Here is a 15,944-nt window from a genome sequence, read left to right on the forward strand (position 1 = left end):
AATAAGTAACCCAACCAAAATTTGATTTATTTAACACAAATTTGAAGACTAAGCCCGCTTAAATGAAAATGCCTATCAGGGAGTTGCAGTCACAGAAGAAACCATTCTACTTAAATGTGTTAAAACTTTGGATAAAACCTTGGAACGAGAACGCCTTTATAAACAAAAGGACGAACTAAATCCTTGGGGCAGCATTTAAGATTCTTTGCATATTATGCGACAGCATTACGGTTACCTGGAAAAGTCGACAATTTGTTAATGTATCTGCCAACAAACCGCAGTACGCTCGTACACGTGGCCCAAAGAAGGGTTAAAAAGGGTGGGTTTACGCTAAGTTACAAGTTTGCTAAATATAATTAATGTCAAGTCAACTCTGCCAGTTCCAGCAGCAGGTATTGTCCCATCGCCAGATTTGTTTCATAATTTATTTTTATTTGCAGGTATAGCAGTAAAATATTCCGTCGACAACAGAAGTTCTAAATGTCCGCCTTCGAACCTTCCAATACGTTGCATAAACAAGTCGCGTGTGGATTGTGTTTGAGAGTTGGCAGCCAGTGAAATTTAAGGACATTTGTTCTAAATTCGGGGAAATTCCACAGGAAATATTAGATTGTCAACTGCTGTCCGATTTTCATAAATTTTGTCATAGAAAACTTTTAAAAACATTGACATTTCTCATCAATCAATCAACGATAAATGAATTCTGTGTTGCGTATTATTTGTATACTCAAGAATTTGACCAACTTATCATCTTTATTTAGAGAGTAATCAAAATTAATTGCGTCCGTTGTTTTTATTTTTTTGCAAGTTTATAAATGAATTAATATATTTGATTGATAACATGGAAGGTACTTCATTTATTAATAAACAGTATTTCTCTTCAATTCATTCAAACTAAAGTACAGAAACTAAAACCTTTCTCAATCTAATTCACTGAGGTATTCTCTTATCAAGTCTTATTCATTTCATTGGGTACGAAAACTCTATGAGTAAAATAACGTTTTTGCTGAGTTCAGTAAAGTTAGATATTTTAATTCAAATATATTTTAACTTCTTCCAGATTGCGAAACTTTTGCAGTACACTTTTGAACCCATTGCTTCTACGAACAAAAACAATAATTTAATTAAAAACATATTTTTCGGCAATTCTGGACATTTTCTTGTTTATCTTGGCAGATTCGTGGCAAGCTCAACAAGTAAAAGCCAAATATTCATTATATTTCATACTTTCTGAAGCTCATTGACCGTGCATAATAAATGTGTATTTTTAAGAAACTCATCTGCAGATTGTTTTACTTTTAATGAACTCTGCGCTCTCTGTAAATGTTTAAGTGTATGTATGTTATCTAAGTATATAAAGCTCGAAGTTGATTCTAATTTAAAGCTCAGCAATTCATTTATTTCACGTCATTTTCACCATCATAAAGTGCTATTGTGTAACACATTTTTTCATGCATATCTCTCGCCACATCGAATAATAAATCATATTTTTTCGCCACTTTCGATTTGTGTTTTATTTGCGAAAAGGCAACAAATAATTTGCTGCGAACAAAATTACCAATCCCAAAGATAAACAGTCAGTGAAGGCAAAAGCATGACTTGGCTATTGTACAATACAATGGGATTAATCTAAGACACGAGACTAAGTAGGTCACGGACTTGCTCCTTAACACTGTGAGGAAACCATATATATACGATAAATAAATGTGGAAAACATATATTAGATAAATAAGCAATTTGGATGGCATGCTGAAGCTTGTCAGCAATTTGTAACACACAATAATAATGCACTAAGATGTCTTAAAGAAGGCTTAAGTAATTGAGTAGATAGAAATTATATTTCATTGTATATCCATTTATTTATTACCGAAATAGGAGATTAAAGTATTATTTACATCTATATTTTTCTTTCTTTTGAATGAGTTTAAAGGGTTTAAGATGATGCAAATAAATCTTAGCTAGCAAGAAGAACTTTCGCTCTGCAAATGTGTGTTTTCATATGCTAAGCAAAAATTGCTTAGATTAATCCGCAGCTAGCTTGATCAGGGAAGTCAATAGCAGTCACATTGGTAGACCAGCTGTCAAGCATTGTGAATTTCGCAGCTTAATTGACATTTGATTAACACACTGTTATGCTGAGTCCGAGCTCGTCTTACCAATTGTCAAGAGTCGGTGGCAAAATTGGAACGTTAATCACATCAGCAACTGAAATGCAGACACTCGACTCGACAGACGTTGAAGTGGGCAACGGAGGAAGTTGAGGGCTGAATGAATACACTCATAGTTGTGTGAATGAATGGAAGCCACATTCACGAAGAGTGTCAAATTTTAATGAGTTGAATGTCCCCAGGGAATAACCCAATAAAAATAACACAAAATGGCATTTTAATGGCTGCAAATGCTTTTTAATTGCATTTATGTCAGAATGTGTCTCATTATTGCATTACACGAAACATTGAAAATTGCGCGTACTCCAATATAAATGATTTACATCGAGCGATGAAAAATTACATCTTTAAGAATTTAAGTAATCAATAATGGTGAAGGCTAAAACAAATATAGCAATCGAAATTTACATTTTACGGCCACCGAATATTTTGAAACCATAAAAAAGCAATAAAACGGTTTCGATGTTTCATCTCAATAACTGACATAATACTTTTGAATAATGTATTTAAAATTTGCATAAAGCATTAAAAGTTAATATGCTTAACAATTTCCTGGCCACAAGTGACAGTAAATTAAATGCGGCTCCAAGGATTCCATAAAAGTGAATTTGCAGCATTTATGAGGTTCCAAGGGCCTCATTAAATCCAATCACAATCAAGACAATTAACCCCACATAAATTAATCCCTATGCTTCCAATGGGTTTCGTCATGCACTAAATCCAATGACAAAGTCAAACCCAATACCTAATGATTTTGGTTAAATGGCGGGTTGGCAAAACACACACACACACACACACACACACACACACACACACACACACACACACACACACACACACACACACACACACACACACACACACACACACACACACACACACACACACACACACACACACACACACACACACACACACACACACACACACACACACACACACACACACACACACACACACACACACACACACACACACACACACACACACACACACACACACACACACACACACACACACACACACACACACACACACACACACACACACACACACACACACACACACACACACACACACACACACACACACACACACACACACACACACACACACACACACACACACACACACACACACACACACACACACACACACACACACACACACACACACACACACACACACACACACACACACACACACACACACACACACACACACACACACACACACACACACACACACACACACACACACACACACACACACACACACACACACACACACACACACACACACACACACACACACACACACACACACACACACACACACACACACACACACACACACACACACACACACACACACACACACACACACACACACACACACACACACACACACACACACACACACACACACACACACACACACACACACACACACACACACACACACACACACACACACACACACACACACACACACACACACACACACACACACACACACACACACACACACACACACACACACACACACACACACACACACACACACACACACACACACACACACACACACACACACACACACACACACACACACAGACATAATAGGCATAATAGACAAGCTAAAATTCGGGCAATTTGTGTTCGATGTCTAAGTGCATACGTCATTTGTGTGTAACCTTTCAACTCCAATCAATTAGACCTTAAGGAAAATTATTTGAAGCAAGTTCCGACTTCAAGTTAAAGCTATGGTAAAATAAAATTAGAAGAGATTTAATGTAATATTATTCAAAAATTTAAATGTATGCACAATAATCTCTTACATAAGTAATTTGTCTGCAACCTTTCAAGTGCAACCAAATTGGCTATAAAGAAAAAAATAAGAAAACTTCAGTAAAGTGTGCTCCACTGTGAGATACCCGCTACCCAGTTTAAGTAAAAGCAGAACAGTACCACAAAAATACTAAAAATATACCAAAGGTATGTTGATACAGTACTACATGCAAAAATACCACGGAGTTCAAAATAAACCAGATTGTCAGCTCAAGCAACTAAGACCCGTTGTATGTTAAGTTACAAAAGAGTTATAAGATATTTAAGGCAATAAGTTTCTTAAATTTAAATTTATGCCTAATTAGCTTATCAATAGTGAAAGCAGACTTTATTGCTTGCCGAATTATTTAACTTTTTATTTAATTCAATTAACACTTTCTTTGTTTAGGCCACAGAAATGCAAATGACTCAAAACCCAGACGACACGAGAGTAAAAATTGCTTAAAAATACTCATGGGTAAAAATGCCTTAAGAACGAGTCTCAATAGGAACAAAGACGATAAAAAGTCTTTCAATTCGTTTTATGGTTGTTTTAAATGCTTTCGCGCAAAGACATTAAAAAGTCCTCAAGTCTGCAAAAGTTGTTGTTTGTTTTCTTGTGCCGGCGCCACTTTAGCCGAGTCCTTGAACATGATAAGTAAAAAGGAAATGATTATGAATCGTAATGAACATAATTGTGAAATTAGCATTTGTTTATGCTACACACAAATACTATATAAAATCTTTTGCTGAGTGTTGAGTGCAATGAACTTCCGCACTTGACAAATTTCAAACCACAATTTTTCAGAGTGTCAATTGCATTATGAAGTTTCAAAAGGTCAGCTAACATTATTATCTTGCCAAGTTCAACATTCAAGCAACTTGCTTTAAAACTTTTCTGCGCTCTCTATGTATTCACAATTGTGTGAGTGAATATATATGTATATACATTCGTACATTATTCAAATATTTTGAATGGCCAGCTTCGCGCTGAGATCCAATCCAATTTGATGGCTCTTTGTTGAATTTCTCGAGGCGAGAAATGCACATCAAATCTGTTAATGCGTGGTCTGCCTGTTGGGAATATTTAAGTGGTTCTGATTTTATATGCACAGCTCGAGGAAGCAGCTCAACAATTTACAGACACTTTGCGCTTCCCCAAAACTTGAGGACAAATATTCGAGAAATTTAAATACATTAAAATTAAATGCGTTACTAATTACGACGATGGATATCTTAAATTTTGTATAGTTTGTAACTCAGGCTAGACAAGGGAAATTTAATATTGTAAACTGTTTGCTGTTGACTTTTGTGCCTTATCAACTATGCAACACAAAACTGCATCTGCATTTCGAATTTACGATACTCAATGCTTAAGTTAATTGATTCCAATTGCTTCGGGCCAGCATTGATGCAATCTTTCTACGCCCTCGATTCGATTTCATCGACTAAAACTGAGATCCTGGCTTTGGTATTGCCATTGTCTGACTATATTGCTGCAATACTCACTCGTACTTTGGCCTCAATGAGGCGTAGGCAGCAGTCTGTAGTCTGTCGCTCGTCGTGACCCGCTTGATAAAATGCACACAAATATCCTCGTTTGTTGGTTGCATAAAAAAACGGCAATAAATTCACCCTCCGTCCGGTTTCATTTGTTAACGGAATGAGCGCATTGCAATTGAGCGTGAAATAACAATTTCATCTCACTTTTTGCTTGTCGCTTTTATGAGTGCAATTCTTTCAAGTTGACTTTTGTATTCAGGCCACAGTTTGTCACCCGGCAAAGAACTGCGATGCACTGTAAACGACCAAAGCAACAGCAGAGAAATTTCAAATACTTAAATTGCTGACAACAATCGAAAATAAAGAAGCTGCAATCAAATTACGCAGATAACAAGTGATTCAACGAATTCAATTTGTTATTGACAACGAACATCTATTGATTTCCACAAATTATCTTTAATTTTGCACTGCATTACATAGTACAAAAGTAATTCCAAAGCTTAAATTCTTATGAGTTTTTTAGAATTTCCTTAAAGCGTTCCCATCATCACAATCATTAGAAGCCACAAAAAATGTTTCAAAAATTGTTCAACCTAAGAACGCTTTTTAATATTAAATGGCCAAGTGGACCATTTCCTGTTTCCTGCTCCAATATGTAGAGCCTTAGGCAGCTATTGATGAACTGGGCGAAGAAAAGAAAAAAGAAAAATTGCTGGCCAGCGAGAGAGAGGGAAAGTTGAGGCTTAGCAACGTTTCTTGTACACTGAATTTTAATTATTTATTGTTTTAATTGAAATTGAAAAGTTGCCTAAATTCCCCTCAGCTTTTTTTGAGTCTGCTTTTTAAATGATTCATTTATTTGTTGTGTCGAACAAAACTTAACAACGTTTAAGTAACAAGAAGTATAAATTTAATTCCAAGAGGAACTTGAAGTATGTTCGAAGAGATTGTTCAACGAAATTCTGAAATAATTGCAGCATTAAAACAATTAAAAAAAAAAAGAATGAATCGTTTTGCATACATATGTATAAACTTTGTGTACTTTATGACTGCCCTCAAAATCTATCTGCCAACTTTATTATATGTTATATACTCTCGCTTTCAAGAAAACATCGTAATTAATCCTTTTAAATTTACTTACTTAAATAAATTTACATAGAAGCCAGACCAACAATTGTATTGATATCGGTTTTAATTGATATTAAGTCAATTATTACAATTTCCTTAAATACCTTGGCGAGTTTAATGCATAGATATTTCTGGTGTTTATTGAAGTACAACATATGCCCGGAAGTTGCAATCATCAAAATTGACAAACATATTTGCACTGCATATTCTGTAATTATGCAATGCGATTAAATGATTGACAAGCAGGCCAGTTGTGTATTAATTCAAGCTGTGCTTGGCATTAGCTTTCATCGATTTGCCAACTGGCAGTCAAGTTACACTTCACAAATCAAACAGGTGCCAATCCATATTACAACTCACTATTAACTGAGCAAATAGGCTTTGTGTGTGTGTTTGCTTTAGGCAATTCATGTGTTCATACTGATTGATTTGCTATTTGAAGTCAGATATCTGTAACAAGTAAATGGAAGTTTGTTGTGGAATCATAGTATCGAATTAGAATTCATAGCACAATAATAAAACTAATTTCGCAAATGAAATTCATTTATTTTAACCTCACTTAATTTCAGCAAAATTCTAATTAAAATTCAGCCCATCATTTGTTTGAACCTTTTTCAGTTTCAGGTGACAGCAGCAGATATTAAATTTTTAAGACATTTCCCCGAGACGGATGGAGAAAGTTTGATACCGCAATTACAGTTGTCTGTCAGCTACTTTGTATATAGAGCGCTAAAATTGTCAAATTATGGAAATTAGCATCAAGTGCAAACACATCTGGCTGCTTGGCGTCATCTTTTGAATTTTAAGCAACTATGTCGTACTACTTACTATACGAGTAATAAGTGTAATGATGTAAAAATTCAATTACTTGATGCGCCCGCCCATAAAAAAGCGTGCAACATTGTTTTTATCACAAGGCGCTCGGCGAGTATTGCAAGGATTTTAAATTTTTGGCCAGGTGACAGCAGCAGTCGGCTTTACGACTTTTGGGGGTATCCTTAAGCTGCTTTCTTATTTCTTGACTTTCCATTTACTGTGTGTGACCGCCTCAGCGTCTGTCGCTGTCGCTGTCTCTGTCTCTGCTTAACACTATGCTCTTGTCTTCGCTGTGTTCTGTTCTACTTAGTATCCCTAAAAACTTTGTAATGTCTTAGAGCTTGGCATGTGTCCCTGGCACGTGCCTTTGCGGTATGGTCGACGGCTCACCTTTTATCCCTGGCCTTTTTCACATTTGGAGTGGCAAAGCAAAGTACAACTAAGATGGCATCCAACAAGCCCACTTTCAATGCGCCATTCACTTGAATTGCTGTAATTCTATTAAAGCATAATGCGATTATGATATTTGAACTATGACTATTTCCTTTAATTTTATTTCATCTTTTGACGAGCAATTATGCACTTTAAAAAGAAAAATTTCGTAACTCAAAAACATTGTTAGCAAGTAAGAAAGCTACCATCAAGTGTGCTCGACTGTGGGATACTCGCTACTCATTTTAAATAATTGTAAAACTGTGCGGTATTATTCTTCAAATTTACCAAATTAATATACCGCAAAAATGCTAACATATACCAATGGTAATATTTGGTATGTTAAAATAGTATTACATTTAAAAAAGTAAAAAGTATACCAAATTGTCAGCCAAAGCAACTAAAACGAAAAAAAAAATTATATCTCTGAGATCAAGGTGTGCATATGCAGCAGACGGGCATGTCTGTATCGTTTTGGATGCTGATGCTGATCAATAATATATATACTTTATAGTGTCGGAGATGTCTGCTTCTCCATGTTAAATAATATTTACATTTCCTGCATAGCTATACAAATTTACTTGTTTAAATTAGACCAAATTATTAAAACTAAGAACTAAGAAGAGCAACAAAACATTAAATTATGCCCACTTTTTAACCGTAACAAGTATTATTGAAACAAGTAAGAAAGCTACAGTCGAGTGCACTCGACTGTGAGATACCCGCTACCCATTTTGAATAAAAGAAATATATTTTGCGGTATTTTCTCAAAATATACCAAATATACTGCAAAAATACTAAAAATATATATATATATTTGGTATATCGATATAGTACCGTATTCAAAATATACCATAGACGGCACAATACATCAGATTGTCAGCCAAAGCAACTAAGACCCCCAGTAAATAGGCGTTTTTGCCCATACAAAAGTATTTCTTTAATAACTTCGACAATTTTTATCTGATCGCAACTTTTCAGGAATTATAACTACTGTAGTTATTATTGTATATACCAAAATTCGTAACTCTAGCTTTAAAATTACGCTTGTTATTCGATTTTTTTGATTTGCGGGGGCGGAAGTGGGCGTGGCAAAAATTTGAAACAAACTTGATCTGCGTGCAAACATAACAAATGCTGTCGAAAAAAAATTATAGCTCTATCTCTTATAGTCTCTGAGATCTAGGTGTTCATACGGACAGACGGACAGACAGACAGACGGACAGACGGACATGGCTAGATCGTCTCGGCTTTTGACGCTGATCAAGAATATATATACTTTATAGGGTCGGAGATGTCTGCTTCTGCTTGTTACATAATATTTACATTTCCTGCAGGCATAGCTATAAAAAATTTACTTGTTTGAATTAGACCAAATTATTAAAACTAAGAACTAAGCAGAGCAACAAGACCTTAAATTATACCCACTTTGTAACCGTAAAAAGTGTTATTGAAAAAACCACAAGCACATATATTTAGCAAGCTACAAAGTAAAAGTTCACAGCTTTTGTGCCAAAACAAATTTTCCACTCAACGTCAACTCTTAATAATGCATTGGAAAGCGAGCATATACTCTAGAGATTACTGATGGAAATTGCTGGACAGCAATTCAAATGTATTTTCGCTGTTGATGTGATTGCAATTCGGTATGTGGAAAGTTCTACAGCATAAATTACTGTTACTAATTTATAAGCGTAATTTCACGCTGCTGAAATACGAATGGTGACTTCATTTCAATAAATGATTTATTTTACATTTCCTTCTTAGTAAACTCTTTAATTTGTGATTACGTGCTGCAACTCCATTTTCATTAATCAAGCTGCAATATTTACACTTGCAAACACCTTATTAACTGCCAATCTATATTTCTTGCGCTTGTACGCGACGTATACGTAATGCGCGTTGAGCTTATCAAATTGAATAAATTCTGTAAAAGAAACCGCCATAAATTAGCATAGTCAAGGCAGCCAATATAAGGCATAACATAAACTTGCTTCTTTACAATGTTGCCAAGCTGCATAATAACTTGGCTTTTAATCTTGTCGTGAATAAACCGAAGAGACGAGAGAATATGCACTCGAATATGCAAACAGACATAACTGAAATGGGTCACCTTTGGCAACGAACGGCAACAGCAGCAACGTCTACAAAGTGACGAAAGTGTAATTTAATTTTCTCTTTACTGCCTCCGTTACTGTTCTCAGTCTCCGTCTCCACATGCGAAACTTAAAAATGTATTAAAAACAAATTGCCGACTGCAAAGTGCAAGAGACGTCATTAAGTGGCACATGCAAAAAACTTTATAGCACATCCGCATGTGTATTTTATGTAAATAACTTAACTGCCAACGCCATCTATCCTGCACTGCACTCAGATGATATGTGAGCACAGAAAAAGATGCCTTCAACAGCAGCAGCAACTGCAACTGGGGATTGTTTGCTTTTCACAGTCTGTTGCCACTGTGCAACTGTGCAACTGTCTGCACTTATAAGGACAGGTTTAAGTACATTGCTTGGTCATTTTTTTGACTGGACATTACTGAGTAAGTTGGACTTCCGTCAATATAATATGAATAAATTTTAAATAACTTACATTTGACGACCTGATTTTAGTTGCAAGACAACATTGTTCGCTTTTAATGAAATAACTTGTCTATGACAGTAGAAAATGTATATTATATAAAACATGTTTTGGTTCAACCCAACTAAGATAGCTACAATCAAGAGCGGTATTCTTCTTAAAGTATGTCAAATAAGTATATTGAAAAAATACTAAAAAAAAAAATGCCAAACGATATATCCGCTTAGCATTTTGACTAAAATACAAAATACGGTATTATTCTTAAAATAATATACTGACAAATACGAAAATATACCGAAGCATATATTTACTATATAGATTTACTAATACACCAAAAATATACCGTAGAGTACAACAGAATAATCTTCTAAGAAATCACATGGACTGGAGTTATAATTTAAAGTATATTTATATTAATTAAATTAAATTTTTTTGGCAAACTGTACAGATTTTACAATGACACCTAATGATGTCTTAACTTCCTCGACTATATGACAACTTTGTTCTTACAACTCAATGTGCGACTGACTTTCTCCATGTTTAAAGCTACTAACTATCGATAAACTGAAGTAGGCAGAGGATATGGACTGGCTTATGAAATAGTTCATACTTATTAGTAATCCAGGATAACTTGAACATCTCTCATATTCATAATTCAATATATATATTTTCAATTTATTAATTTTCGACTAACAATTAAGGAAAACTTTAAAACATAAATCTTCGCATGTTAAAATAAGATTTTCTTTAACAGACATTGTGATTTCAAGCAAACCGTTGGGGCACAAACTTTTCGCAACTCAACGCCATAAGATATATTGACAGCTGAGTGGGTAAACTTGAGTGCGACTGTATAATTGAATAGAAAATTTAAGTATTCCAAGTGCTGTGATAAACCCAAGCAATCCAAGTGGCAACTGGCAACCCGACGCGGCATCTTCTAACTTCTGATAAAGTGCCAGTCATGGTGGATTAAGCAATTGAAATTGGATTACACATTCTACGATACGTGTGTTCCTCGAATAACTACGAATGCTTCCATTTGATTTGCATGTATGTTTTATTTTTATTTTGGACTGAGCATGATTAAACATCTGCAACTCTCTTACAAATTACTGCACTTTGGCGATCCGAAGAAATAAATGAATGCTCGGCACTTTCAAGCAAAAGTGTTTAATAAATCATAGCCGAGTGGTGGGTGGTGGGTGGATGGTGAATAAAGTACAAACAAAAACCAATATTTCGACCGAAAGCATGAATTTGTCAATGTTCATGTCCCACATGACGTATGAGTTATCCGCAAAAAGCGAAACCCGACACAAAATAAATAAAGAATGGCGAAACTTCGTTTAAAAGGCAGCAAGTTAGTTGCACACATAATGTTTAACTTTCCAGCAAACTTTCGACACAAGAAGAAAAAGTATCATAGCACAAAATTGTGACTAAATTCGGTCACAAATTCAGTTATGAAATGGAGCTGAAAACACTTTAAAATAACTCACGGAATCTGCATTGAAATATATACAAGGGAAAACTCCTGAGGCGTTTAGCACCCACAATTTAAATGAATTCAAACTCGTTGAAGCAAAAACAAAACAAGTTTCAACATTTCAAACTTCTTCGTGTTTCACAGACAAACAGTTTTTTTTTTTTTTTTGGTTTGGAGCAGAAAAATGAATTAAATTTGTGTTCAGAGTGTGAACAATAAAATCTAGGAAAATGTATAAAATTAAAGCGACTTTTACTACTGCTGCTGCTCCTGCTTGAAAGTTTCGCCACTTTCACATAGACAAAGTTCAGCTGAGCAAATTCCCAACTGACCTTACAACATGTTTGCCCCATGGCTATGAGAGCTCTCTTTCTATGTGTGTGTGTTAGTGTGCGTGCTAAATGCTTTTGACCCAAAGCCAAATTCGACTAGAATTTCAAATTGATTTGTGGCAACTTTTGTGGCCCAGACATTTTTAGCATTTAAATATAGATTTCGCAACTGAACAAGCCTAATTTGCCAGCCACAACTTTTAACCCCAATCTAGGATAGATGAAAGCAGGATATTCATTTCAGGGCACGTTCTAAGGTCGCAGATTACAATTGCCAAAAGGTTATTGAACATAACTTTGAGACCTTTTTGGGGTACGCTTATTAAAGTTCAAGTCGACAAGGATTAGATTATGGATTATTATTAAATCGCGTGAGTAGAAAAATTAATAAAAATGTAAATGCAATCTATCAAGAAGCAAATAGAATGAAACATTACTTCACTAGTAGAGCAGCAAATATTAATAAATTTCCCATTATTAAGCCACAAACTAAGTTCCGTTAAGTAAATACTGGGCATTACATTAATAACGATATCAGCTGTTAACTTAATTTCCTTCTGTTATTATTAAATTTCCTAGAGGCCTTATCAACTAATTTCAACCTTTAGACAGTTGCTAAAATTTTGAAAATAAAGTCTTTTGCTTTTTGGCCCCATTCCAAATCGCCAAATGCAGCCAATTGTAAAGTTCTCTCTAAGAGCAAATGTAAATGGAAATCAACTGGCAACGTTGAGATAAGCATTTCACTTGTTCTCAGCAAAATGCCAAGCTAATTAAATGATTAATTCACTGCAGACAATGTCGAATATTAGCAATTGTTAAATTAATATAATTGCAATTGTATCACACTTGTAAAGCAAACACACACACTTTGTATTTATTGTCTCAATCAAATTGCAAGTCAACTGCAGAAGTGCCACACGGACAAATGCACAAGTGCCTAATTGAATCGGTTCAGTGATTTAGTGATGTGTAAGATCGAGTTTGTCTAGGCAACAATAGAGCAAAGCTTTGTTAAGGAGCTTAACAAATTTGAGCTCCCCTTTCGACCATCCCAGTCATCATGCATTTAACATTCACAAATCTGATAACGAAATTTGCAAAGCACATTCGGTTCTTGTCATATAGTATCAATAGAAACACTATTCTAATGGTCAAACATGAGTTGAAAGGGAGTTGCTTGTAGTAACAAAATTAAACTTACTATAACTTTGTTGTAATTGCAGCTTATAACTAAATTTCATATTTCATATTCAGAGCAACAGTTCCCCTCGATATTTCAGTTTATTAACATTTTTAATAAAGTATACGAATAAAATGGATTTAAAAAACATTTAAGTTCATTTATAAAATCATTATTCATATAATGAATATGTGAACAGATTATATTCAAAACAAATTTTCAAATATTGTATATTATTGAATTACGAAATATTTATTAATTATCATTACCTATGTCTTAATTACTATCTGCTCATCATAAATTAAATTTAATTTGAATTTTCAACTATTTACTGCATTTTAGTATTGTGCTTCATTGGTTTTCTTATTTTATTAAATAATTATTCTGAATTTGAAATATTTATTAAACTTCTATCTGCACAACATGGATAATAATCAACTTGAATATTTCAATATGAGCTTGAAAAAATTTGTCTTTATATATAGCTGTTTTATCTGTTAAATTTGAAGTTTAAAATCTTCATTTAGTTGATCTTAATTTTCTTCTGCCTTTATATGTATATTCAATTGACTAACTTTCGACATCATGATTTAATCATTAAATTTGAATTATTAAATAATTTCGAATAGACGAAAATATCTATTTTTGTAGTCTACTCATCATGAAGACAACAGTCGATAATTATACACTTAAATTGTACATACATTGTATATTTATTTTCTAATTTTTTTAGCTGGTACCTTACACAAACCGGAAAACTCCTTTCAACAACGATAAAATTCACATTGAATATTGCAATATGCCCTTGAAACCAACCGTTTTTTAGTTGATTTATAAAATGTAGGTATTGAATTACAAAGTCATTTTTAAATAGGTCTTAATTTATAATCTTTCAACATCTTGTTGTAAACATTAAATTTAAATTATTACAAAATTTTGAATTGTTGCAATTATTTTTTGTTCAACAGTCGATATTCATATACATAATTTATTTACTAATTGCTACTTTAGCAAGTGATGAGATGACAAAGATGGCAAAGAAAACTGTATGGATCTTAGTGAACTTTAGTACCATTATAAGATTACTATAATTATCGTAGAAATAAATGCATGCAATTTAAACTGCAAATTCTTCGGTTTAGCAATTTATTGGCATGAGTGAATATTTATTTATTAATTGCCTGACCAGCAAAAAAAAAAAAAACTGCTCGACTACTCAAGCTTATTGCAAAAAGGAGTATATTCGTATTCCCACATTAGCCCTTCGCTGTTCTGTGTGCAGTGCTGTGTGCCTTTGCATAAATTACACATCACAAGCATATGCAATTAAAGTGATGACAAGCAGCTTCATTAACAATGCTGCCTTCGTGTTCCTCATTCTGCTTTAACAACAATTTGTTCGTTCCGAGCAGCAGTAAAAAAGGAGAAGCAGAAGGCAAAAGGACATGCTATCGAGCGGACACTGTGTTGGAATGAATGGCAAAAGGAATACGATGAAGGCGAAGCTGAGGCACGTCTGCTTGTGTTTGCCTGCAATGAGATGCTGCAGGTAAGCAAGGCTATAGTCACATCGTGCCAACTACTATACCATATGCTGTAAGCTGTATTCTGTGCTGGATGTTGTATGCTGTGCTGGATGTTGCTGCGTCCGGTGGCATGACCGGGTCAGCCATGCGCAACCCCAAGTTAAACGGGGCGCATGAATCCTTAGACCCTGCGGATTGAATTAAAATTCCCCAGCATGTTAAATATACAGAAGGACACGCTTCACCCTAGACTCTGGTGACATCTGCATAATCAAACGAAGTGAGCTTACATACGAGTATAAATTATAAGCCTCGTTCTCGCTCTCGCTCTCCATTTTGGTCTGTCTCTCTCTCTCTCTCTCTCTCTCTCTCTCTCTCTCTCTCTCTCTCTCTCTCTCTCTCTCTCTCTCTCTCTCTCTCTCTCTCTCTCTCTCTCTCTCTCTGTCATATCGACAGCTTGTTGGCCAAGTAATCGCCTCGTTAAAGATTTAGCCAACTCGTGTGCTTTGACTAACTAACATCCGTAAACAAAGCAAACTTTGATTTCGAGTGCAGCTCAAATGAAGCATGTTTATTGTTTATTGTAAGTGCAGAAATATATCTAACTAGCTCGAAGGTGAATTTCTTAAATAAACTTTAGTTTGAAATATCTATTATATTTTGTATTCAATTCAAGTTTCTGCTTTCTTTACAGGTGAGAAAGCCACATTCGAGAGTGATCGACTGTGAGATACGCGCTACGTATTTTCTAAATCAATATACCGAAATAATACTGAAAGATTCCGGTATATCATTATACTATATTATACAGTAAAAATACACCAAATTATCAACCAAAGCAACTTTGAAATTTAAAATTATTTTACAACTTTATCAACTTTACAATTTTTATCTGGTTGTAATAAAATTCATATAAGCTACGAAGACTGGAATTGTTATTGTATTAACAAAAATCGGT

This window comes from Drosophila albomicans, chromosome 2L, assembly GCF_009650485.2.
Source record: "Drosophila albomicans strain 15112-1751.03 chromosome 2L, ASM965048v2, whole genome shotgun sequence".
Lineage (NCBI taxonomy): Eukaryota > Metazoa > Arthropoda > Insecta > Diptera > Drosophilidae > Drosophila > Drosophila albomicans.